The sequence below is a fragment of the Ranitomeya variabilis genome, chromosome 5 (assembly GCF_051348905.1).
Source record: "Ranitomeya variabilis isolate aRanVar5 chromosome 5, aRanVar5.hap1, whole genome shotgun sequence".
In the NCBI taxonomy this organism is placed as follows: Eukaryota; Metazoa; Chordata; class Amphibia; order Anura; family Dendrobatidae; genus Ranitomeya; species Ranitomeya variabilis.
Window position 1 is genome coordinate 386,069,415 of NC_135236.1, and position 26,927 is coordinate 386,096,341.

Consider the following 26,927-nt stretch of genomic DNA (forward strand, 5'->3'; position numbering starts at 1 on the left):
CAAGGTTGCAGTCTCTTTACCTCTTTACTGAAGGCTTCGGCATCCGCAATCCAGAGCACTGCTAACAGGGCTGGCTGAGACCGGCCGGTCCAAAGGCATATCCAGAGTTCCCTTTGCAGGTGGAAATCAGTAGCCTACCTACTAGCGCCTGGATGTTGTAGTACTTCCCTGCTGAGCACCACGGGATAGTCCTCACAACTGTCGTGTATGTTTCTGTTCTTTCTCTCCGTCCCCCAGATGATATGGATAGGACGCACCCGTATGACGGGGTAGGCCTGGAGTTATTTTATAGGGACCCTAAAGATGCCCCTCTCCCACAATTGCCTCCGTTGTCTTCATTAGGTGAAAAGGTGAGACAGCCAACCTAAAGTTAACTGCCCTGCCGTAGTTCAAAGTAATGCGTAGAGTCTATTACTTCCTCGGCGTTCCGGCCGCCGGCTACGCGCCTCAAAAGGATGTTGCCGATCTCGGGGCATGACTCCTTCTGGTTCTATCGCCTTTGTGCTGTGATCTCACTTCTCACTTCTCCACAATATACTTTGCTTCGTGTCCTTTCTTAAGATACCGCCGTAATGAGGTGCAGGCACAGCTCCGTAACGATCTGCCGTTTGCTAGGCCTCTGCCAGGATCCCAACCCTGACAGGGACCCCCCTGAATCTTCCCAAGTAACGCTCTTCTCTCACTAGATGTTACCTGGGAAAAACCCAGTCAGCTTCTCTCTAACTTCCTATCCAACCCCCAGTTTTACCAGAGTGTGAGGAGTGGCCTAATACTTTTGCTCCCCCTGGTGGCCAGAATGTGAAGTGTAATGTGTGACTGTGATACCTGGTCAGGTGAACTCTTTTAGTGCAATCAGACGTACCATCACTCCCCTTAGCAGCAGAGCGACGTTACTGCAACGACCAGGCCTCTGGGGCACTGCAGATGGCTTTGGAGGTCAGTGTTAGCAGTTTAAACTGGATACGCTGGGAAATTGGGATCAAGTGAAGGGATTTGCAAAGAGGGGAAGCAGGAGTGTAGCGAGGAGAGAGATTAATTAGTCGGGTAGCAGAGTTAAGGATGGACTGGAGGGGTGCGAGAGTGTTAGAAGGTAGGCCACAGAGGAGGATGTGGCAGTAGTCGAGGCGGGAGATGATTAGGGCATGCACAAGCATTTTGGAAGAGTGAGGGTTGAGGAAAGGATGGATTCTGGAAATATTTTTGAGCTGGAGGTGACAAGAGATGGCTAGAGCTTTGATGTGCGGTTTGAAGGACAGGGCAGAATCAAGGGTTACTCAGAGGCAGTGGATTTTGGAGACAGAGGAAAGTGTGATTTCATTTATTTTGATAAATAGATCAGGTAGGGAAGATATGCGAGATGGAGGAAAGATAATTAGTTCAGATTTGTCCACGTTGATCTTGAGGAAGCGACAGGAGACGAAGGAGGATATGACTGATAGAGACTTTGGGATTCTGGAGGGCAGAGAGGTGTCATCTGGGCCAAAGAGGTAGATATGAGTGTCATCAGCATATAGATGGTACTGGAAGCCACAGGACTTTATGAGTTGCCCCAGGCCAAGTGTATAGATTGAGAAGAGTAAGGGTCCTAGGACAGAGCCTTGAGAGACACCAACAGAGAGGGGGCAAGATGAAGAGGTAGTATGGGAGTAGGAAACTCTAAATGTGCGGTTGGTAAGGTATGAGGAGATACAAGATAGGGCCAGGTCTTTGACACCAATGGAAGAGAGGATCTGTATTACCACTAATACAGGTTTTATGTGAGTCCCTCTTCCATCATATTTTGGCAGTTCTTGCTTTCTTCATAAATTACACTGATATTTCCAATGTTTTATCAAAAATGTCAATTTTGGTTTACATTATTTTTTAAATAATTTTTAAATTGTGCCTTATATACAAATAATTATACAGAAAAGATTGTTTCATAAAATTTTTCCTGTAACCTGCAATTTTCAATTTTTTTGTTAGTCTTTAAAGTGGAGTAAAAGTGTTACATCATTGTTCTCAGCAGCGATCTGGGAGTCAGAAGTGCTTCCAGGGGTCTTCCCCATGCTGTTTCCCTACCATTCATTCAACACTTTTTCCATCCATTTCAACATTTTCACTGCCCTCCCAGATCTCTTTGTAGGGTCTGCTGGAAAAATCCTCAGATTTCCCGTTGACTCCCATTATGCTCATGACTCAAAATGAGCATCCAAGCATTAGGAATTGCTCAGTACAAGTAAAAAAATAAGTTGAAAAATATTTTATGGAAATTAAACCTAATCACTCCATTTTATTACATCTAATATATAAAGCTGAATGTGTGTATGTCCGGGATTGGCATCTGAACCGTCGCAGCTACAGCCACAAAATTTTGCACAGTCACACGTCTGGACCCCGAAAGCGTCATAGGCTATGTTGTGAGGTGAAATTTTAACCCCGCGCTTTCCAATTCACCAAACAATTTTGCCCCTATCTACATAATAGGGAAAAAGTGAAAGGAAAAGTGTTGGAGGCGTCACAGCTACAGGCACAAAATTTTGCACAGTCACACGTCTGGACCCCGAGAGCGTCAAAGCTATGTTGTGAGGTGAAATTTTAACCCCGCGCTTTCCAATTCACCAAACAATTTTGCCCCTATCTACATAATGGGGAAAAAATGAAAGGAAAAGTGTTGGAGGCAAATTAACAGCTGCCAGATGTGAACAAGGGGGACTTAAAGAATGAGAGCGATGGCGCCAAAGAGTATATACTGTACAGTTGCTAAGGTGGGGCCCCGACATGGGATAATCACCACACCACCACGGGGATATGAACACACACACAAAATGCGCCACACACTACCACGTGCTCGAACACATATACCACCCTCAGCGCACATTTCACCACACATACACCAACCTCGCCACATAAAAGTCGAAACACAAAAGTCGCCGCTCAAAACTCGCCACGCGCAAAACTCTCCACATGCAAAACTCGCCACACGTGCAAAACTCACCTCATGGAAAACTCGCCACACGCAAAACTTGCACACGCGGAAAAATTGCCACATGCACAAAAGTTGCAACACATGCAAAAGTTGCCTCACACAAAACTTGCACATACTCAAAAGGCACCACACATAAAACTCGCCACGCGCAAAACTCGCCATGCGCAAAACTTGTTGCACACAACTTGCTACACTAACCTGTCACATGCAACTCGACACACAAAAAGTTGCTAAACGCATGTCGCCACACAAAACTCATCTCACAAAAGTCGCTACATGCATGTCGCCACACGCAACTCAACACACAACTTGACACACGAAACTCGCCCTAAAACACACACAAGTCTGGTATTATCTTTCAAAAATAAAAATCTGATTAATAAGCAGACAAACTACAAGAGCAACAAATGTACCATATAGGAATCCGGCAGCTGTCAGTCACATGACCAGTCTATTATGTGTATGTGTGAGCTAATATATACTGCCAGGGGGGAGGGCTTCCTGTTGGCTGGGGATTTATCAGGCTGCCAATTTAGCTTACAAATACTGAGGTGAAAATACTGACCAAATAACGTGTGAACGAGGTCTAATACAGGAGGAGATGACATACAGATATATACTATATACAGGAGGAGATGACACACAGGTATATACTATTTACAGGGGAGATTGTTGTGAATTTGGTTTTTGGGCTCCCCCGGTGGTCACTGGTGGTACTGGACTTGTGTGCTTCACTTTCTCTGTTCACCTGTTTCCATCAGGATATGGGTGTATCCTATTTAGCCTTGCTGCTCAGTTATTCTAGTGCCGGCCATCAATGTAACCAGAGCCTTTCTGTTGCATGTTCCTGCTTCTAGACTACTATCAGCTAAGTTGGACTCTTAGTCCTGAGTTTGTTTTGCATTTTTGTTCCAGTTCACAGTTATGTTATTTTTCTGTAGCTGGAAGCTCTTGTGGGCCGAAATTGCCACTCCGGTGTCATGAGTTGACACATGAGTCTTAAAGTAATTTCGGGATGGTATTTTAATAGGGTTTTCAGCTGACCGTGAAGTTCCCTATTGTATCTTCTTGCTATCTAGTAAGCGGACCTCACTTTGCTGAACCTACCTTCATACTGCGTATGTCTTTTCCTCTGAACTCACCGTCAATATATGTGGGGGGCTTCTGTCTCCTTTTTGGGGGAATTTCCCTAGAGGTAAGCCAGGTCTGTCTTTTCCTCTATTAGGGTTAGTTAGTCCTCCGGCTGGCGCTAGGCATCTAGGGATAAAACGTAGGTACGCCACCCGGCCACTGTTAGTTGTTGTGGTAGGTTTAGCTCACGGTCAGCTCGAGATTCCATCACCCAAGAGCTAGTCTGTTGTTTAAGTTCTCTGACGTTCCCTTGCCATTGGGAACCATGACAGTATGGCCGGCCAAGGGTTAAAACCGTTGGCAGAAGAAAGGAGAGAAAAAGAAGTCTGCAGATTTTTTTTTCTTTTTTTCTTCTGAGCTTGCTTTTTAGTTGACTCAGTTGCATTTCTGCTCTAATTGCAGTCTTTGTCTCTCTCTCTCCTTCTAATCCTTGAATGGCTCTGATCTCACCTGATTAAAATGGATCCTCAGAGTTTGGCTACAGGTTTGAATAATCTTGCTACGAAGGTTCAAAATTTACAGGATTTTGTTATTCATGCTCCTATATCTGAACCTAGAATTCCTATACCAGAATTTTTCTCCGGGGATAGATCTCGTTTCCTGAATTTCAAAAATAATTGTAAATTATTTCTTTCCCTGAGATCTCGCTCCGCTGGAGATCCCGCACAGCAGGTTAAGATAGTAATTTCCTTGCTGCGGGGTGACCCTCAAAACTGGGCATTTGCATTGGCACCCGGGGATCCTGCGTTGCTCAATGTGGATGCGTTTTTTCTGGCTTTGGGGTTGCTTTATGAGGAACCTAACTTAGAGATTCAGGCTGAAAAAGCCTTGATGGCCCTATCTCAAGGGCAAGATGAAGCTGAAATATACTGCCAAAAATTTCGTAAATGGTCTGTGCTTACTCAGTGGAATGAGTGCGCCCTGGCGGCGAATTTCAGAGAGGGTCTCTCTGATGCCATTAAAGATGTTATGGTGGGGTTCCCTGCACCTACAGGTCTGAATGAGTCCATGACAATGGCTATTCAGATTGATCGGCATTTGCGGGAGCGCAAACCTGTGCACCATTTGGCGGTGTCTTCTGAGAAGGCTCCAGAAAATATGCAATGTGATAGAATTCTGTCCAGAAGCAAACGGCAGAATTTTAGGCGAAAGAATGGGTTGTGCTTCTATTGTGGTGATTCAACTCATGTTATATCAGCATGCTCTAAACGTACAAAAAAGGTTGATAAGTCTATTTCAATTTGCACTTTACAGTCTAAGTTTATTCTGTCTGTGACCTTGATTTGTTCATTATCGTCAATTACCGCGGATGCCTATGTCGACTCTGGCGCCGCTTTGAGTCTAATGGATTGGTCCTTTGCCAGGCGCTGTGGGTTTGATCTAGAGCCTCTGGAAGTTCCTATACCTCTGAAGGGTATTGACTCTACACCATTGGCTAGTAATAAACCACAATACTGGACACAAGTGACTATGCGTATGAATCCAGACCATCAGGAGATGATTCGCTTCCTTGTGTTGTACAATCTACATGACGTTTTGGTGCTCGGATTACCATGGTTACAATCTCATAACCCAGTCCTTGACTGGAAAGCTATGTCTGTGTTAAGCTGGGGATGTCAGGGGGCTCATGGGGACGTACCTTTGGTTTCCATTTCGTCATCTATTCCCTCTGAGATTCCGGAATTTTTGTCTGATTATCGTGATGTTTTTGAGGAGCCTAAGCTTGGTTCACTACCTCCTCACAGAGATTGCGATTGTACCATAGATCTGATTCCGGGCAGTAAATTTCCAAGGGGTCGTTTATTTAATCTATCTGTACCTGAACATGCTGCTATGCGAGAATATATTAAGGAGTCCCTGGAAAAGGGCCATATTCGTCCTTCTTCATCTCCCTTAGGAGCCGGTTTTTTCTTTGTATCTAAAAAAGATGGCTCTTTGAGGCCGTGTATTGATTATCGACTCTTGAATAAAATTACAGTCAAATATCAGTATCCTCTGCCACTGCTGACTGATTTGTTTGCTCGAATAAAGGGGGCTAAGTGGTTCTCTAAGATTGATCTCCGTGGGGCGTATAATTTGGTGCGAATTAAGCAGGGGGATGAGTGGAAAACCGCATTTAATACGCCCGAGGGCCATTTTGAGTATTTAGTAATGCCTTTTGGTCTTTCAAATGCCCCTTCAGTCTTTCAGTCCTTTATGCATGACATTTTCCGTGAATATTTGGATAAATTTATGATCGTGTATCTGGATGATATTTTGATTTTTTCGGATGACTGGGATTCTCATGTCCAACAGGTCAGGAGGGTTTTTCAGGTTTTGCGGGCTAATTCCTTGTGTGTGAAGGGTTCTAAGTGTATTTTTGGGGTTCAAAAGATTTCTTTTTTGGGGTACATTTTTTCCCCCACTTCCATTGAGATGGATCCTGTCAAGGTTCGGGCTATTTGTGATTGGACGCAACCTTCTTCTCTTAAGAGCCTTCAGAAATTTTTGGGCTTTGCTAATTTTTATCGTCGATTTATAACTGGTTTTTCTGATGTTGCTAAACCTTTGACTGATTTGACCAAAAAGGGTGCTGATGTTGCTGATTGGTCCCCTGCTGCTGTGGAGGCCTTTCGGGAGCTTAAGCGCCGCTTTTCTTCCGCCCCTGTGTTGCGTCAGCCTCATGTTACTCTTCCTTTTCAGGTTGAGGTCGATGCTCCTGAGATCGGAGCTGGGGCGGTCTTGTCGCAGAAAAGTTCCGACTGCTCCGTGATGAGACCTTGTGCGTTCTTTTCTCGAAAATTTTCGCCCGCCGAGCGAAATTATGATATTGGTAATCGGGAGCTTTTGGCTATGAAGTGGGCTTTTGAGGAGTGGCGTCATTTGCTTGAGGGGGCTAGACATCAGGTGGTGGTATTGACCGATCACAAGAATTTGATTTATCTTGAGTCTGCCAGGCGCCTGAATCCTAGACAGGCGCGCTGGTCGTTGTTTTTCTCTCGGTTTAATTTTGTGGTCTCATACTTACCAGGTTCTAAAAATGTGAAGGCGGATGCCCTTTCTAGGAGTTTTGAGCCTGATTTCCCTGGTGATTCTGAACCTACAGGTATCCTTAAGGATGGGGTGATATTATCTGCTGTTTCCCCAGACCTGCGACGGGCTTTGCAGGAGTTTCAGGCGGATAGACCTGATCGTTGCCCGCCTGGTAGACTGTTTGTTCCTGATGATTGGACCAGTAGAGTCATCTCGGAGGTTCATTCTTCTGTGTTGGCAGGTCATCCCGGGATCTTTGGTACCAGGGATTTGGTGGCTAGTTCCTTCTGGTGGCCTTCCCTGTCTCGAGATGTACGAGTTTTTGTGCAGTCTTGTGATGTTTGTGCTCGGGCCAAACCTTGTTGTTCTCGGGCCAGCGGATTGTTGTTATCTTTGCTTATTCCGAAGAGGCCTTGGACTCACATCTCTATGGATTTTATTTCTGATCTCCCTGTTTCTCAGAAAATGTCTGTCATCTGGGTGGTGTGTGACCGTTTTTCAAAGATGGTCCATTTGGTGCCCTTGCTTAAGTTGCCTTCCTCATCCGAGTTGGTTCCTCTGTTTTTTCAAAATGTGGTTCGCTTGCATGGTATTCCGGAGAATATCGTTTCTGACAGGGGGACCCAGTTCGTGTCTAGATTTTGGCGGGCGTTCTGTGCTAGGATGGGCATTGAATTGTCATTTTCGTCTGCGTTCCATCCTCAGACTAATGGCCAGACTGAGCGAACTAATCAGACCTTGGAGACTTATTTGAGGTGTTTTGTGTCTGCGGATCAGGATGACTGGGTTGCCTTTTTGCCGTTGGCGGAGTTTGCCCTCAATAATCGGGCTAGTTCTGCCACTTTGGTTTCTCCTTTCTTTTGCAATTCGGGGTTTCATCCTCGTTTTTCTTCCGGTCAGGTGGAGTCTTCGGATTGTCCTGGAGTGGATACTGTGGTGGATAAGTTGCATCGGATTTGGGGACAGGTGGTGGACAATTTGGAGTTGTCCCAGGAGAAGACTCGGCATTTTGCTAACCGCCGTCGTCGTGTTGGTCCTCGTCTTCGTGTTGGGGACTTGGTGTGGTTGTCTTCTCGTTTTGTCCCTGTGAGGGTTTCTTCTCCTAAGTTTAAGCCTCGGTTCATCGGCCCGTATAAGATTTTGGAGATTCTTAACCCCGTGTCCTTTCGATTGGACCTCCCAGCATCTTTTTCTATCCATAATGTCTTCCATCGGTCATTATTGCGCAGGTATGAGGTACCGGTTGTGCCTTCCGTTGAGCCTCCCGCTCCGGTGTTGGTTGAGGGTGAATTGGAGTACGTTGTGGAGAAGATCTTGGACTCCCGTGTTTCCAGACGGAAACTTCAGTATCTGGTCAAGTGGAAGGGCTACGGTCAGGAGGATAATTCTTGGGTGACAGCCTCTGATGTTCATGCCTCTGATTTGGTCCGTGCCTTTCATAGGGCTCGTCCTGATCGCCCTGGTGGTTCTTGTGAGGGTTCAGTGCCCCCTCCTTGAGGGGGGGTACTGTTGTGAATTTGGTTTTTGGGCTCCCCCGGTGGTCACTGGTGGTACTGGACTTGTGTGCTTCACTTTCTCTGTTCACCTGTTTCCATCAGGATATGGGTGTATCCTATTTAGCCTTGCTGCTCAGTTATTCTAGTGCCGGCCATCAATGTAACCAGAGCCTTTCTGTTGCATGTTCCTGCTTCTAGACTACTATCAGCTAAGTTGGACTCTTAGTCCTGAGTTTGTTTTGCATTTTTGTTCCAGTTCACAGTTATGTTATTTTTCTGTAGCTGGAAGCTCTTGTGGGCCGAAATTGCCACTCCGGTGTCATGAGTTGACACATGAGTCTTAAAGTAATTTCGGGATGGTATTTTAATAGGGTTTTCAGCTGACCGTGAAGTTCCCTATTGTATCTTCTTGCTATCTAGTAAGCGGACCTCGCTTTGCTGAACCTACCTTCATACTGCGTATGTCTTTTCCTCTGAACTCACCGTCAATATATGTGGGGGGCTTCTGTCTCCTTTTTGGGGGAATTTCCCTAGAGGTAAGCCAGGTCTGTCTTTTCCTCTATTAGGGTTAGTTAGTCCTCCGGCTGGCGCTAGGCGTCTAGGGATAAAACGTAGGTACGCCACCCGGCCACTGTTAGTTGTTGTGGTAGGTTTAGCTCACGGTCAGCTCGAGATTCCATCACCCAAGAGCTAGTCTGTTGTTTAAGTTCTCTGACGTTCCCTTGCCATTGGGAACCATGACAGGAGATGACACACAGGTATATACTATATACAGGAGAGATGACACACAGGTATATGCTATATAGAGGAGGAGATGACATACAGGTACATACTACATACAGGAGGAGATGATATACAGGTATATACTATATACAGGAGGAGATGACACACAGGTATATACTATATACAGGAGCAGATTACCTACAGGTATATACTATATATAGGAGGAGATGACATACAGGTATATACTATATACAGGGGAGATGACACACAGCAGGTATATACTATATACAGGGGAGATGACATACAGGTATATACTATATACAGGAGATGACATACAGGTGTATACTATATATATAAGGGAGATGACAAACATGTATATACTGAGGGGAAAATGAGAGGTGTGAGGTGAAAATTAGAGGTGTGAGGTGAAAATGAGAGGTGTGAGGTGAAAATGAGAGGTTTGAGGTGAAAATGGAAAGGTGTGAGTGCAAAATGAGAGGAGTGAGGGAAAATAGTGGAGTGATCGGAAACTGACAGATGTGAGGTCGAAATGACAAGTGTTAGGGGGGAATGAGAGGAGTGAGGGGGAAAATAAGAGGAGTGAGGGGGAAAATGAGAGGAGTGAGGGGGAAAATGAGAGGTGTGAGGGAGAAAATGAGAGATGTGAGGGGGAAAATGAAAGATGTGATGGGGAAAATGAGAGGCTTGATGGGAAAATAAGAGAAGTGAGGTGCTATAACTAACCACAGATATTTACTATGCCCAGGCAACGCCGGGCTCTTCAGCAAGTACAGAATAAAACTGGAGCTCAATCTCCTATTGGATAGACCATATCTCATACAACCCCTGGCAAAAATTATGGAATCACTGGCCTTGGAGGATGTTCATTCAGTTGTTTTTTGTAGAAAAAAAAGCAGATCACAGACATGGCACAAAACGAAAGTAATTTCAAATGGCAACTTTCTGGCTTTAAGAAACACTAAAAGAAATCAAGAACCAAAAATGTGGTAATCAGTAGGGTTGAGCGACTTTTACTTTTTCAGAATCGAGTCGGGTCAGGTGAAATCGGCCGATTATTGCCAAAAGTCGGGGATCCGACCGAGACACGAAACCCAATGCAAGTCAATGGAGAATCAAAGTCGGCAGTGAGTGGAGGACAGGAAAACACTAACAGAGCCCATTTTAATGCCAAAAACATCAATTCTTGTTACTTAAGCTTGTCAAACTTAATGTACCTTATAATAATAGTTAGCCATTGAAAATTTGGGGGTCATTTGGCAACAGTAGTGGGGGGAGTAGGGCTGGCTCAAGTTTTTCGTGGGCCCAGGAAACGCGGACTACGTCACGGCGGTGGAGCAGGGAGAGGTAAGTATTTCAACTTTGCAAGTGCTGTGATCCTGAGCAAGCAGGGGGGGGCACACTCGTTCGCATTGCCACTGGCACAGGGCCCCTCAAAGTACGGCGTTGTGATTGACGGCGGGGGCGCCTCCCACCGGCAGAGACACTTTTGCATACTATGAGGGGCCCTGTGCCAGTGACGTCGCCAACGAGTATGCCCCCCACCTGTTGAAGGAACCTGCACTTTCATCTGCACCTTCCTCTTTGTCCCCGTGTAAGGTGGTATAGTATGCGGGAAGGGGAACCAGACTTTCTGCAGGGTCAGATACTGGCTATGTAGAGTGCAAGGGGAATGTAGTGGTCTGGGTCAATGTACCGGCAGACTCATCTAGCAGTAGCTGGGCAATGGGCAGGATGAGGAGGAAACACAGATATAGGCCCAAAGAATAAAGTAGGCTAAATGCAGTTCAAAATTGGTAACAGGAGTAAACAGGCAGCACTGCTTTGTTCAGTGGAGGAGAACAGCAAGGAGCGGCAGACACCGTTCGTAGGCCCAACCAAACCAGTAGGCCAAATGCAGTTTTAAAATTCCTATAGGCCGAAAGCCTCAAGATTGAAGCTCAGGAAAAAAACACAGGAGAATACCAAGGAGCGGCAGACACCGTTAGTAGGCCCAACCAAACTAGTAGGCCAAATGCACTTTAATATGTGATATCGGCTGCAAATTGAGGCTCTGCTTTGTGCAGTGAAGGACAGCTGTATTGAGTGGCGCAGACAGACACAGGTAGTAGGCCTAAATTAAAAAAGTTTGCTCAATGCAGTTTAAAATTGGTTAGGGGTACACAGGCGGCAGAGCGTTGTTAAGCGGAGGACGATTGTCAGGACTGGAGTAGCCCAGACAGACTTAGTAGGCCTAAAATAAAAAAGTAGGCTCAATGCAGTTCAAAATGGGTAATGGGTACACAGGCAGCATTGTTTTGGTCAGTGGAGGACGATTAGTAGAAGTGGCGCAGACAGACTTACTAGGCCTAAAATAAAAAAGTTAGCTCAATGCAGTTTAAAATGGGTAACAGGGGTACACAGGCAGCACTGGTTTGGTCAGCGGAGGACGATTGCTAGGAGTGGTGCAGACAGACTTACTAGGCCTAAAATAAAAAAGTAGGCTCAATGCAGTTCAAAATGGGTAACGGGTACACAGGCAGCATTGTTTTGGTCAGCGGAGGACAATTAGTAGGAGTGGCGCAGACAGACTTACTAGGCCTAAAATAAAAAAGTTGGCTCAATGCAGTTTAAAATGGGTAACAGGGGTACACAGGCAGCACTGGTTTGGTCAGCGGAGGACGATTGCTAGGAGTGGCGCAGACAGACTTACTAGGCCTAAAATAAAAAAGTTGGCTCAATGCAGTTCTAAACTTTTAACAGCAGTAAACTGGTGGCACTGCTTTGTTCGGTGGAGGACAACTTGAATAAGTGGCTGACACAGTACGTTGGCCTAAATAGTAAAGCAGGCTAAATTTCTGCAAAAAAAATGTTCGTAAATAAACAGGTGGCAAAGCAACGTACAGGGATGGGTTCTTCTGCTGAGTACCAGATAGTGGTAGTTCGCGCACAGTATTCACAGGTTAAAATGGAGGGCATGATCCCTGTATATATTTACTATCATCTCTCAATTTCTATTGGCAGTGCCATTGAAGGATTTAACAGCACCGACTAAACAGCGGTGGAGCACTGTTTGAACTGGGGGGGAACACTCTCTCGTGGGCGGCGGTACTGGCCCAGGGCCCCTCATATTACGACGGTGTGTCTGATGTTGGGTGTGCACCCCCACCGCCAGAGACACTTAATTGTACGATGAGGGACCCTGTGCCAGTGCCGTCGGCCAAAAGTGGACACACCCACCTGTCAAGGCAAACGGCACTCGCACGGGTGCTTGCGCCAAATGGTGACCACGGGCCCGTGGGGGGAGTCAGCCCATCCACCACATTAACCCAGTGCACCATGATGAACACGTAACGTCCCTGGCCATGCCTACTGGTCCATGCATCTGTGGTGAGGTGCACCTTTCCACTGACAGACTGCCTCAGTGCATGGACAATGCGGTCTTTGACATGCTGGTGGAGGGCTGGGATGGCTTTTCTCGCAAAGAAGTGGTGACTGGGTAGGTCATAGCGTGGTACTGCATAGGCCATCAGGTCTTTGAAAGCTTTGCTTTCGACCAACCGTTAGGGTATCATCTCTAACGAGATTAATCTGGCAATGTGGGCGTTCAAACCCTGTGTACGCGGATGAGAGGATGAGTACTTTCTTTTCCTCACGAGAGTCTCTTCTAGGGTGAGCTGGACAGGAGACCTGCAGATGGTGGAACTAGCAGTGGTGGTGGTGGTGGACATGGCGGATTGAGAGACAGTTGGTGATGTTGGCTTACATACAGTGCTTCCTACCAATAACCTTCTGATTCCCTGCCTGCTTTGGCCTTGCGACGATCCCTCCACATTTGCTGCTGGTGGTGTCCGAACCGGTGGGCTTACAGTGAGGGAAGCAATGTAGTGTTGCTGACTACCTTCATTCTGACCAGGTGCACCAACGGTACAGGACGTTTGGTAATTAGTCCAGGCTTGCAAGTGCATGCTGATTAAATGTCTATGCATGCACGTTGTATTTAAATTTTGAAGAATCTTCCCTCTGCTAAAGGTCTTTGAGCATTTCTTACAGATAACTTTTGACTGATCATTGGGATCTTGGTCAAAAAAATGCCACACTGCACTCTTCCTACTATGGAATTCCTTTTCAGGCATTGCACGCTGTGCAACTTTCAGCGGTTGGCTACGCTGTCCTAAAACTGTTTTTGTCACACGTTTTGGGCCTGATACGGGCCTGGCTGATGACAGCTATTGCGATGCAGATTGGTGTTGCTGCGGATAACCCTCCTCCACTTGTGAGCTAGTGCCAGTGGCACCCTCTTCCCCCAATGGCTGCCAATCTGGGTCAAGAACTGGGTCATCTATCACCTCCTCCTCCACAATGTCATGTGCACCTTCCTCAGTGTCACCGTGTAAGCCAGTGCTATAGCGTTCGGGACAGGGCACCATAGTCTCATCTGGGTCAGATTCTGGCTCAGGAAACTGCGAGGTCAATGTAGTGATCTGAGTCAATGGAACAGCATCATAATCTAGCTGTGGCTGTGGATCAGTGCACTCCATGTCCGATTCATCTTGTAATGGGCATGGCCTGTTAACAATTTCCCTTTCTAACCCTGGCACGGTATGGGTAAAGAGCTCCATGGAGTAACCTGTAGTGTCTCCTGACGCATCCTTCACTTTTGGTTTGGGAGAAGGACACAAGGAAACGTCTTTTTCCAGACCGGAAGCATCCACTGACGACTGGCTGCTCTTAGATTTTGAACTTTGGGAAGAGGAGGTGAAAGAGCTAGAGGCTGAGTCAGCAAGGAAAGACAAAACTTTTTCCTGCTGCTCCGGCTTTAAAAGCTGTTTTCCTACTCCCAGGTAAGGGAGCCTTCGAGGCCTTGTGTAGCCAGACGATGATGCAGGCTCAACACCTCCAGCCTTAGGTGCTACTGTGCTTTGGCCACTACCACCAGATGCAGCACCACCACCACCATCAGTACTAACTGGCAACCCCCGCCCACGTCCTCTTCCACCAGACTTCCTCATTTTTTGGGGGGAGACACTAAACCACAACTCTGGCCCAGTGGTATAACACAACACTATGAACGTGGCAGAAAGTGGCTGCCTGATATACGACACACTAGCAGTACAGCAGAATATAAACTGTGTGAGAAATACTATCTCACTTTTGGGGGGAGACACTGAACCACAACTCTGGCACAGTGGTATAACACAACACTATGAACGTGGCAGAAAGTGGCTGCCTGATATATGACACAGTAGCAGTACTGCAGAATATAAACTGTGCGAGAAATACTATCTCACTTTTGGGGGGAGACACTGAACCACAACTAATTCCCAGTGGTACAACACAACACTATGAACGTGGCAGAAAGTGGCTGCCTGATATACGACACACTAGCAGTACAGCAGAATATAAACTGTGTGAGAATTACTATCTCACTTTTGGGGGGAGAAACTGAACCACAACTCTGGCACAGTGGTATAACACAACACTATGAACGTGACAGAAAGTGGCTGTAATTATTATAAAAAAAAATTTGTAAAAAATTACTGCAATAACACGCTCCCTAGTCCCTACAATGATCTCAGGACAAGTATGGCAGCAATAAAAAGGACTTCATAACAAAAAAGTGTGGACAAATAAACAAGACAGGTAACTGTGCAGAAAGGAGCAACAGGATTTTTGCTTTGAAAAAAGCAGTTGGTTTGCACAGCACCGTGCACACAGCTATGCAGCTGCTGCACTAAAATACGACCTCCACTGTCCCTGCACAAAAAGGTGGTGTGGGACAGTGAAAATCGCTCCAGCACAAGCGGTTTGGGGGTTTATATTTCCTCCCTAACTCTGTCCCTGCTTCTGACTAACTGCAGCAAACTCTTCCTATGCTCAGATCGGCAGAAGTAAGATGGCGGTCGGCGTGCACGCCCCTTTATAGCCCCTGTGACGCCGCAGACAGCAAGCCAATCACTGCCATGCCCTTGTCTAAGATGGTGGGGACAGAGACCTGTGTCATCACGCTGCCCACACTCTGTGTCCTCCTTCATTGGATGAAAAATGGCGGTAACAGCGTCATACGAAACGCGACTTTGGCGCTCTGATCGTGTACCGTATGGCCGATCCCACACTAGGATCGGGGCGGGTTTCATGAAACCCGACTTTGCCTAAAAGTCGGTGATTTCTGAAAATGACCGATCCGTTTCGCTCAACCCTAGTAATCAGTAATGGTTACTTTTTGTAAGCAAGCATAGGGAAAAAATTATGGAATCACTCAATTCTGAGGAAAGAATTATGGAATCATGAAAAACAAGCAAACAAAATAAAACTCCAAAACATCACTAGTATTTTATAGCTTTTATAACAGCATGAACTTAATGAGTGTCAAACAGTACTCTTCATTAATCTGGCTCCAACTTTCTCTGATTGCTGTTGCCAGATCAGCTTTGCAGGTTGAAGCCTTGTCATGGACCATTTTCTTCAACTTTAACCAAAGATTTTCAACTATTTGCAGGCCATGACATTGACCTTATGTGTCTTTTTTCAAGGAATGTTTTCACAGTTTTTGCTCTATGGCAGGATGCATTATCATCTTGAAAAATGATTTCATCATGACCAAACATCCTTTCAATTGATGGGATATAAAAGTGTCCAAAATATCAACATAAACTTGTGCATTTATTGAAGATGTAATGACAGCCATCTCCCCAGTGCCTTTACCTGACATGCAGCCCCATATTATCAATGACTGTGGAAATTTGCATGTTCTCTTCAGGCAGTCATCTTTATAAATCTCATTGGAACGGCACCAAACAAAAGTTGCAGCATCATCACCTTGCCCAATGCAGATTCGCGATTCATCACTGAATATGACTTTCATCCAGTCATCAACAGTCCACGATTGCTTTTCCTTAGCCCATTGTAACCTTGTTTTTTTCTGTTTACGTGTTAATGATGGCTTTCGTTTAGCTTTTCTGTATGTAAATCCCATTTCCTTTAGGTGGTTTCTTACCAGTTTCCACCCATTCGTTCCACTTTTGTTTTGTTGTGCATTTCCTGTTTTGGAGACAAATTGCTTTAAGTTTACGGTCTTGATGCTTTGATGTCTTCCTTGGTCTACCTGTATGTTTGCCTTTAACAACCTTCCCATGTTGTTTGCATTTGGTCCAGATTTTAGACGCAGCTGAGTGTGAACTTATTAAAGTTTGTATGGCCTCTTTAGGAGATCCTCACCCCCCACTGTACCACCCTCTGCCTTCAATAGCACTAAGAGAAACATTAAGGTTTTTAACTGTATTTAATGAAAAATTAATATTGTAATGTAGTATACTCCATTGGAGTGCACATATCTAGAGGTGTTCTACTTTAGAACCCTTGCTGTATTTTGCCAAAAATACCAATTATTGTTTTTTGGTAGTTAACAATAGGCATAGTATTCAGGTTTGAAAATATTTATAGTATTTTATAGTATTTACCAGCACTGTGTGATACTGTATGAGTAGGGTGTAGATGCCATTTATATAATAAACTAATATTACAATGAACTTCAGCAATACATATCCTGAAATTATCACAATTTATACATTTTTCCATTGATTTGGGGAACTTCAGTTCAACATGCATGAGAATGTGTCATTTGCCTTAGATAAAACTGTACTCTTTGTATATTTTTAACTGTAGAGATTGCAAAAGACCGACAACCAGAGCTGAACAACATTTGTCATTTAGGTCAATGGGCGTATGTTTAATCAAATCCCAATGTGCTCTATCTGCATTTGGTTCTGGATTTCCACTGAAGTTTAGAAAAGGTCTTTGAACAATCGGTACATTCATCACTGAAATATAATTTCATGCTTGATTCACATTTCCTTGAACCAGTAGATGAAATTAAACTTTTCTAACAATGGGATAAATATCATGGGAACTGTGTAGCTTTATATAGAAAGTTGAACAATGATGAATAACCATAAATTCATTCATTTGTTACTATCATGAAATCTGTGCTGATATATAGTACAGTAAATAAATACGCATCTGAAAGATGTACTATAGAAGTAATTTTGTGAGAATCTCGGATTGCTCATAATTTGGAGGACTTATCACATTAACACTAGGACTACTGGACTCGTGACCCCGCCTAGAACTACTGAAAGGAGTCATTTTGACTCCTTGCTTGTTTTCGTTTATTTTTAGAGTTTCATTTGTGGTTATTTATTAATAATTATATTTTTTGTAATGTATTATTATTGTGAGATCCAACAGTAATGCTTTTGATTGTTTGGTTTTTTTCTGCTTTTCTTATTTTTCTACAGAAAATAACAATAATTATAATAGACGTTTTTCAAACATTTTTTTTTATTCAAGTGCACACATATAAACAACAACTGAAGAACAAAAAGCAGAGAAAATGTAGGTGGAGGAGCATAAAAATGAAAATATGGCGCAGAATTCACCTTCTAAACATTTGGTGTTTCGCATTTTAAGCATTGCCTTTGATTTATGGCAGTACATTGCCCACACAAAGACTTACCACAAGTCTTACAATTGCCGACAGATCTATTTTTCTTGCACTTTTCTTTGATCTGGCAAAATTTTGTTTGAACCATCACTTCTGAACATGTAGAAACTTGGGACGTGGAACCCTTTTCCCTATCTGTGACATAAGGACCACTCAACTCTCTCACAAGCGTTTGCAAAAATGCCTTGCGTGACATTTTTTGGTGGGTAATCTCCTTGAATATTATACATGCATTTATACCCGCAAAGTCTAAGGCATTTTCAAATGCATGAACAGGCCATCTCCTTGTGGATGTTCGTGTGGTATATTTTCGTGCCATCTGATCCACTACATCTACTCCATATTTTGTTTCATTGTAAAACTTTACCGTTTCTGGAGTTTTTTTAGCGGAATCAGACGCAACAACAACATCTGGATGGACGGAACTCAAAATGACAACATTTTTGTTGGGCTTTCCTTGATATACTGTAAGTGTAAAATTGTCTTCATTTCTAAACACTTTAGTGTTGTACAATTCCTCTTTCATGGATTTTATTTCTTTAGGCACTTCTCGCCTTATCTTATTCAGTGTTCCCACGATGGTTGTTCCTTTGCTTTTTAGCTGTTTAGCTAATTTTACTGAAGTAAAATAATTATCGGTTGTAACATTGCGACCTTTTTTCAAAAACGGGTCCAATAACTTCATTACCACATGGTCAGTTAAACGGTCCTCAGCACGGCGTGTGTCATCTTTGCCTAGATAAGGGAAGCCATTTGCCAGATATTTGCTCTCCTTATCAACAGCTAGCCAATATTTGTGGCCATATTTATCTGGTTTGGAAGGCATGTACTGCGTGAATGGACACCTAGTTTTGCTTGGGAAAAGTTGCTCATACACCGTTATGTATGGGCCAGGTTTGTAACACGCAATACAATTTGCAATAAACCTGTCCCACACAGTAGAAAATAGAGCAAACTTGTCCGTTTGCAGTCTCTCCGATCGAGTAGATTTCTCATCAAATCTGAGAAACCTCATAATTTCAACAAAGCGGTCCCTAGACATTGTCGCTTTGCAAAACGGTATTCCCCAGTCATTACACCAAATACTGCTAATCGAGTGACGGTTCGTGCCAGATATTCCACGAGCATAGAATATCGCAATGAATGCATCTAGCTCCTCATCAGATAGAGTAAACTGTAAATTATTGTTCCTGCATGCTTCTGCAAGCGTACAATTCTTTATATGTGTCAATATATATGAATCAAAAAATAAACGCCATGCGCTCAAAGGACTATCGATAATGATATTTCTTCTGGCGTATCCTGTAGGGCCAGGTGCTTCTCGAAGAATATTTTGGCTGTCACGCCTACCAGGCAAGTGTTGTCCAATTTCAACAGGTTTCCATTGAATACCATCCGCTGAAACTAGTATTCCTTCAGATTCGCCTTCTCTGGTGTTTGTTGTTGCATTACCTTCGCCGCCATCGTTATCTGTTGTTCTTTCATTTCTGGGACGTTTTGCTGATTTTTTCTGTCCACGACCAGGAGGATGGTCACGAGGCAACATAACTGCATGAGCCCGATCCCCAGTTGATGTGCTTGGAATATCTGGAAAAAAGTTGATGAATATTTAGAATTTTTGTTTTGTAAGGGTCCGTGCACACTGGCTGGATTAGCGGCGGAATATCCGACCGGATATTCTCACCACAATCCGGCCCGTACCTGCCCGCTCAGGTACATAGCGGAGTTTCATACCTGAAGCTCCGCTCTGAACCCCGGGCTGGAGCCGCTGTCTGAGACGGAGCCGTGCTCGCGCGTAAGCAAGCGCTGCTCTGTCCCTGACAGCGGCTCCAGCCCGGGGTTCGGAGCGGAGCTTCAGGCATGAGCGGGCAGGTACGGCCTGTATTGCGGCAAGAATATCCAGATGGCTATTCAGCCAGAATTCTGCTAGTGTGCACAGGCCCTAACTCAGTGTGTGGAAGAACAAATAAATACACATAACTACTTACCTTCTGGATTTGTTCCTTCTGAGTCTTCAGATTCACTTGATATGTTCTGAGGAATGAAATCTTCATCACTGTCAGAATCAAATACATGTTCCTGCAATTCGGATTCCGATTCATCCTCCGGTATGGATTGCAAAGTAGCCAGAATATCCTGAGGCTTTATCAAACGTCTTCTCTCCATATTCCTCACAAATTCCATAATTCTATATAGTTCCCTGCTGAAAAATAGAAATGAAATGAAAACTAAAAGAAATAATAACTGTTCTGCCACCTTCAAAAGTAGGTGGGCTGAATCAGTTGACAGACAGCTAAACTATTTCATAACAATTCATACCTGTATGAGTCTTCAGAGCTCGTATGTCTGCGTCTGTTCTCTTTGTCTCTTCAGCTGAACTGAAAGTAAAGTTACTATCCAGAATACTGTCTCCTGCTAGGACCTTAGAAAAACACCACCCTTCATTAGCATAAGATAAGAGCCTAGAGTAAACAAGCTATTTTGTTCAGCATTACACAGTAATACAAGCAGGTAAAACACAAGGAAAATGTGAAAAGTTGACATGTAAATTGAACTACATCTATATGAACATCAGGGTAAATAAGACAGAGTGAAAAAATTATGCACAAAACTTTATAGCAACATTTAGTGACAAAAGGACCTCAAAATATAGTAGGGAGTCAAAATGACTCCCTTCAGTAGTTCTTGGTAAATTTTGAAAAAAACGCGCACATTTTTTACCAAAATTATTTATTCTCACAAAATCTTTTTTCACATCATATTTGAGGAAAAGTCACCGAGTTTCAAGCCGGAATTCTGAAAAATGTAGTCACAGAAGAATAATAAAAAACGAAAGGAGTCAAAATGACTCCATCAGTAGTTCTAGTGTTAATACTATAGGTTCTCTCAAAGTATTGACAACGTACTTTAAAGTGTCTCTTAGCATCTTTTAATGTATGTTCTAATATATCCAGGCAAATGTTGGAGCATTGGCTCAGATATCAATTCACGTCTTAATGTAATGGAAAATGTATGAGAGAGCGACAAAATACAAATGCTCTATGAACAGTATGTTCATTACTTTAACCTATTCATGATAATATAACAAATTTACATCAAATGGTCATGGAAGATGTATAGAACGCGCTGAAGAACTTAGCCTGCTCCATGTCAGGCTGACGCCAGTTGTTTTGTACAGCTTTCTTGGCAAAGAAATAAGAAAGTTGCATGTCTGCAATATTGGAGACACAAACCAATATTTTTTAAAAGGTTCTGAATTTTTTTAACCAGTAAAATTTCTTGGTATCAAAATAATTGTACTGATTTGAAGAATCATAATGCTAGTTCATTTTTTGTTGCAAAATGTAAAAACAAAACTCAAAAAACAATGCTGGAATTGAGTTTTATTTTTTCACCATTTTACTTCACTTGGAATTTTGTGCCCGTTTTTTCAGTACATACTATCGTAAAGTGAATATGGTTATTTTTGCTGAAAAATAAAATAGTTATGGGTTTTAAATAAAAGGGAGGAAAAGACTGAAAGCACAAAAATGGAAAATTCTCTTTTTATGAAGAGTTAGCCCACATAGTGTTGACTCCCAGACAGTGGTTTGCAACATATTTTCTAAGATGTATGGGTTTGTCAAGTGTACGCCAGTGTCAGTCAGCTGTGTGCTGGTATGCAGAGCAGAGGCCTGCAGAGCACTGGCTGAGTGCAAGAGTCACAGGCTAGTGGAGCCAGCACCCAGGGCAGCTGAATAGCCTGGCTTTCGCAGTGTATACAGCGATGCAAGTCATCCATGGTACTGGTCCCGGATGTGGACAGTCCTGTGCCCGGAGGTGGATGTCCTGTGCCAGAAAGAGACGGATGTGGACAGTCCTGTGCCCGGAGGTGGATGTCCTGTGCCCGAAAGAGGACTAGCATGTGTAACGACTGCAAACAGGTGGATATGGTACCCGGCTGCTATCCAGAGGATATCCTGGGCTGTGTACGGCTGTGTGAGTAAGAGACTGTGATACAGTGATGCAGAACACCCACAGGAACTAGCCAGAGGGGGCTGGCGTGGGTAGTGTCTGCAACATATGAGGTTGTGTATATGGATTTGACGTGCGGTCACCCAAGGAAACTGGACAAGAGAAGTCTGGCCTGTTTAAGGACTATAAATCTAAAGCCATATGATATGTATTGCTATGAACTGGTGTGAAATAAACACTGATAATATACACTGAAGTTATATGCATTTTTGTGAATTGGACTTTAATGCTGTGAGGAAACACATTAAAGAGACTTTTGCTTTGGAACTTTGTGGGTCACTGCCACTTCACTGCGCATGATGCTACTACAATGTTACACAAGCTATATTTTTCTAAGGCTCAGTTGATGTTATTTGGGTATTCCAGGGAAAGACATAGCATATACAATAAATGTATGATTGTAAGGAGCCGAAACCAGGCCAAAGTGGATAGAGAAAGCTTCTCTTATATAGGAGTCTTTGAAAATGTGCTTGCTAGGCTGACCTTCCATGAACTGTGTTTGCAGCAGACTAATTTTTTGCTTCATCCTCCTACTATATGTTGTCACACACCAGTTGGCACAACATATGTTTCCACCATTGATTCTTTCTTCTATGAAAAACTTGAGACTGAGGGAAAAAAATAGCTTGAAATAAGGTCAGGGTAGGGGTATAACTAGGAAAGCATAGACGACTGTGGATAAAGATTCAAGGTTTGAGCTGGCATTCCCTAAAAGCAGAGGCGTAGCTAGGGTTTTGGTTCGGGGGGGGGCGAAACTTCTGAGTGGGCCCATAACCAGGCATCCTTGATTACAACTCGGTGACACACCCTAATAGTGGAGGAGAACCCCAACAGATGACTGCGCTATCACTGAAGATAATCTCTATTTCAGGACCAACATAGATATTACCGCCATATTGTCATTGGTAAATACTAGCCCTATGGAACATATAAGAGATCACTGCACAGTTACAGATAATGACTTACCGCTGACGTTCTTTCTGATGGAATTATTCACTTTCCCATCTTTTCCATCTGGCCCAGACCGACACAACTTCTTCTAGCAACGACTCACCTGCAGAGAATACAACAAAGCCACATTTCACTTCTCACATTCCAGACCCATCACCATCTATTCCCAACCTGCACAAACTCCTCATCCTGCTGATACCCCAATACTGAGCTGCTGCTGCCGTATGTATCCCTATTACTGCAACTGATACCCCAATACTGAGCCGCTGCTGCCATATGTGTCCCTATTACTGCACCTGATACCCCAATACTGAGCTGCTGCTGCCGTATGTGTCTGTATTACTGCATCTGATACCCTAATACTGAGCCGCTGCTGCCATATGTGTCCCTATTACTTCCCCTGATACCCAATACTGAGCCGCTGCTGCCGTATGTGTCCTTATTACTGCACCTGATACCCCAATACTGAGCCGCTTCTGCCATATGTGTCCCTATTACTGTACCTGATACCTCAATACATAGCTGCTGGCGCCATATGTGTCCCTATTACTGCACCTCATACCCCAATACTTAGCCGCTGCTGCTGTATGTGTCCCTATTACTGCACCTGATACCCCAATACTGAGCTGCTGCTGCCATATGTGTCCTTATTACTGCACCTGCTGTGTGATTCTCTGTGCTCTCTAAATTCTAAAGCACCCCTCTATAATATAGTAATGCTGGGTGCAAGTGCCCTAGAAAACAGTGCTCACATTTTGCCCCCTAGAAAGTAATATTGCCCTGTGTGCCCCTTTAATAGTCACAGTAACCCGAGTTCCCCTATAACAATAAGTTCCCACTTCACATTGAGTAATGTCCCGAGTCTCCCTCCTGTACAGCTCCCCTATACACAGTATGATGCTCTCTCGTACATACCATGATGCCTCCTCACTGTAATTCACCCTCACACAGTATACTGACCCCTTAGTAGCCCCCAAACTGTTTGATGGCTCCAGCACTGTATGATGGCCCCTTCACTGTAATCCCCACACTGTACGATGGCCACTAGACGGCCTCCATATAGTATAATGCACCAGATAGACCTCAATATAGTATAATGCACTCCCCATAGGCAGACTCTATAGCACAAGGCAGCACCCATAGGCAGACTCTATAGCACAAGGCAGCACCCCATAAGCAGACTCTGTAGTATAAGACAGCACCCCCTTAGGCAGATCCTGTAGTATAAGGCAGCACCCCATAGGCAGACCCTGTAGTATAAGACAGCAACCCATAGATAGACCCTGTAGCATAAGGCAGCACCCCATAGGCAGAACCTGTATTATAAGACAGCACCCCATAGGCAGACCCTGTATTATAAGGCAGCACCCCATAGGCAGACCATGTAGTACAAGACAGCACCCCATAGGCAGATCCTGTTGTATAAGGCAGCACCCCATAGGCAGACCCTGTAGTATAAGGAAGCACCCCATAGGCAGACCCTGTATTATAAGACAGCACCCCATAGGCAGACCATGTAGTTCAAGGCAGCACCCTATAGGCAGACCCTGTAGTATAAGGCAGCACCCCATAGGCAGACCCTGTATTATAAGGCAGCACCCCATAGGCAGACCCTGTAGTATAAGGCAGCACCCCCATAGGCAGACCCTGTAGTAAAGGCAGCACCTCACAGGCAGACCCTGTAATATCAGGCAGCACCCCATAGGCAGACCCTGTAGTATAAGGCAGGACCCCCATTGGCAGACCCTGTAGTATAAAGCAGCACCCCATAGGCAGACCCTGTAATATAAGGCAGCACCCCATAGGCAAAACCAGTAGTGTAAGACAGTACACCTATAGGCAGACCCTGTAAGTATAAGAGAGTACCCCTACAGGCAGACCCTGTAGTACAAGGCAGCACCCCTATAGGCATACCCTGTATTATAAGGCAGCACCCCATAGGCAGACCCTGTAATATAAGGCAGCACCTGCAGCGCCCCAGAGTCCTGGTCGTTGCAGTACTGTGGCTCTGCCACTAAGGGGAGCCATGGTACGTTCGATGGCACTGAAGGAGTTCCTCCAATCAGGTATCACAGACACCAATATGTTTCACAGCAGGGCCTCCGGGGGGAGCTAAGGGTGCTATTCATTAGGCCACTCCCCACCATAGTGGATAAACTGGGGGTCAGGCAGGAAGTTAGAGAGAACGCTGACGGGATTGAACAGAGCAACACCCTGTGGCAGAGGGTGTTGTGAAGGGAGAGACTGTAGGGTCTCTGCCAGGGGTGGGATCCTGGCAGAGGCTTGGCATTGAGAGAACGTAACGGGACCGTGCCTGCTCAGCTTAGCGGCGGTGCCCAAGAAAGGACTAGAAGCGAGGCAGATTGTGCTGAGTGAGAAACGAGATCAAGCAGAAGGAGAATACCAGCAGGGGTTTTGTTGAAAGAGGCAGCACCCTGCTGAGGCGCAATACCGGTGGCCGGAACGCCGAGGGAGTGGATTAGAATACAGCTTCAAGCCATACTCCAAACAGCGGCAGGACAGTCGGTCTCAGGCGGGCTGTCTACCACATATTACCTATGAAGTCTTGGGGGGCAATTGCGGGAGAGGGGCGTCTCTAGGGTCCCGGAAGAACTCCAGGCCTACCTGACAAACGGGTGCCATTCCAACCTGAATACAGGGAGGGGTGGATTACAGAGGAACATCAAATCGAGTTGTGAGGGAACTTAAGAAACAGACACAACCGTTGTGGGGTGACTTTCCGTGAGCACAGCAGGGAAGGACTACAACACATAGCGCTAGAAGGAAGGCACAGATTTCCACCTGAGAGGAGGACTCTGGAGGTGCCATTGGACCGGCTGGACTTGCGTAGCCTGGTGAACCGTGTTCTGGACTGAGGACTCAGAGATCTCCAGTAAAGAGGTAAAGAGACTGCAACCTGGTGTCCTTGTTATTTACTGCGACCTGCACCCCACAACTGCACCGCTACATCGCTATCATCACTACCAACACCCACACCTTCATTCTACTGTGCGCCCCACGGCAGGGTCACGGACCGGGGCCTAGCCGCCGTGACAACCCCAGAAGCAGAGATTCAGAGGCCCGGTACCGGGTACCCCTCGGCCCTGCGGCGGTGGAGGGGGCGCTACAGAAGTTGGCGTCACGAACAGGATCTACTTAAGCCTGAAGAATCAGGTCATGTGTGCCTAGAGACTGTGATTTACTGTGCTTGAACTGTACTTTATTGAGAGGACTGTGTGTTGTGCCATTTGCCGCCAAAATCCGCCGCCATTGCAGCGCTGAGGAGAGCGCAGGAAGAGAAGAGGGGCGTGGAGTGGGCGTAGACAAGTTGGAGAGCGCGAACAGCAATGGCCGCCCAGTCTAAATATTTCTGTGTGTTGAGGACGTGCCCGTCAACAGCTGAGGTCCGCCTCCTGATCCTGGCCGGAGGGTGGAGACCATGGGGACGGGGCCGCCCACGGAAGAGACCGCGAGAAGAAGACGCGGGAGAGGAGAAAAAGATGGCGACACCCGGAGCACCATACGGAGCTGACCCGGCCCGGCCTGAGGCTGCGCAGCCTGGGGTAGCCCCAGAGATACCAACACTGCGGGGTCTGACCCTCGCAGGGCCACAGATGGGACGACCCCCTGTACCGATGTCCGCGGGGTGCGCGGCTGCAGCCGAGGCCCGACAGTTAGCACGCCGGCTGAAAGAGGATGCCCGTGTGCTTGCTCGGATGGGTCAACCAACGGAGATCCGCTTGTCCCCAGTATCCCCCGCTCCGTCCCACCTGGCCGCGTCTGAAGGTACGCTACCGACTCCGGACCTGAAAATAATCCCGGACACCGAACACTTCCGGCGTCTGATGGCCGCCTGGCGGAGCCGACCCCAGCCGGCGGAGCAGATTGATTTGATTGGCGCGCCAGAGATTCCGACCTCGCACTGGGGTGTGGTGGTGGCCTTTAATCCCCGATATGGGAGAGGAGTGATCCAAGAAATTGGAGAGCCAGTACAAGTTCGGGTAGACCGAGAAGAGGTGGAACCTTGCCGCGGGGGGTTTGATCGCGACCTGGAGCCAGGAGATGCCATCACCTATACGAGGTGGAAGAGGGACGCCAGTGAGACGGGCTGGTTCGCTCGAGGGGTCCAGCG

The 26,927-nt window shown here is 45.5% G+C and overlaps 1 long non-coding RNA gene across 1 annotated transcript; it reads right to left on the minus strand.

Moving 5' to 3' along the window:
- Window positions 1–19,060: 19,060 nt before the first annotated feature.
- On the minus strand, window positions 19,061–20,574 carry LOC143773679 (uncharacterized). The gene is made up of 3 exons (XR_013215298.1): window positions 20,150–20,574; window positions 19,819–20,033; window positions 19,061–19,417 (listed from the first exon to the last, which is right to left on the minus strand). It is a non-coding gene; the product is annotated as an uncharacterized LOC143773679 (long non-coding RNA).
- Window positions 20,575–26,927: the final 6,353 nt, after the last annotated feature.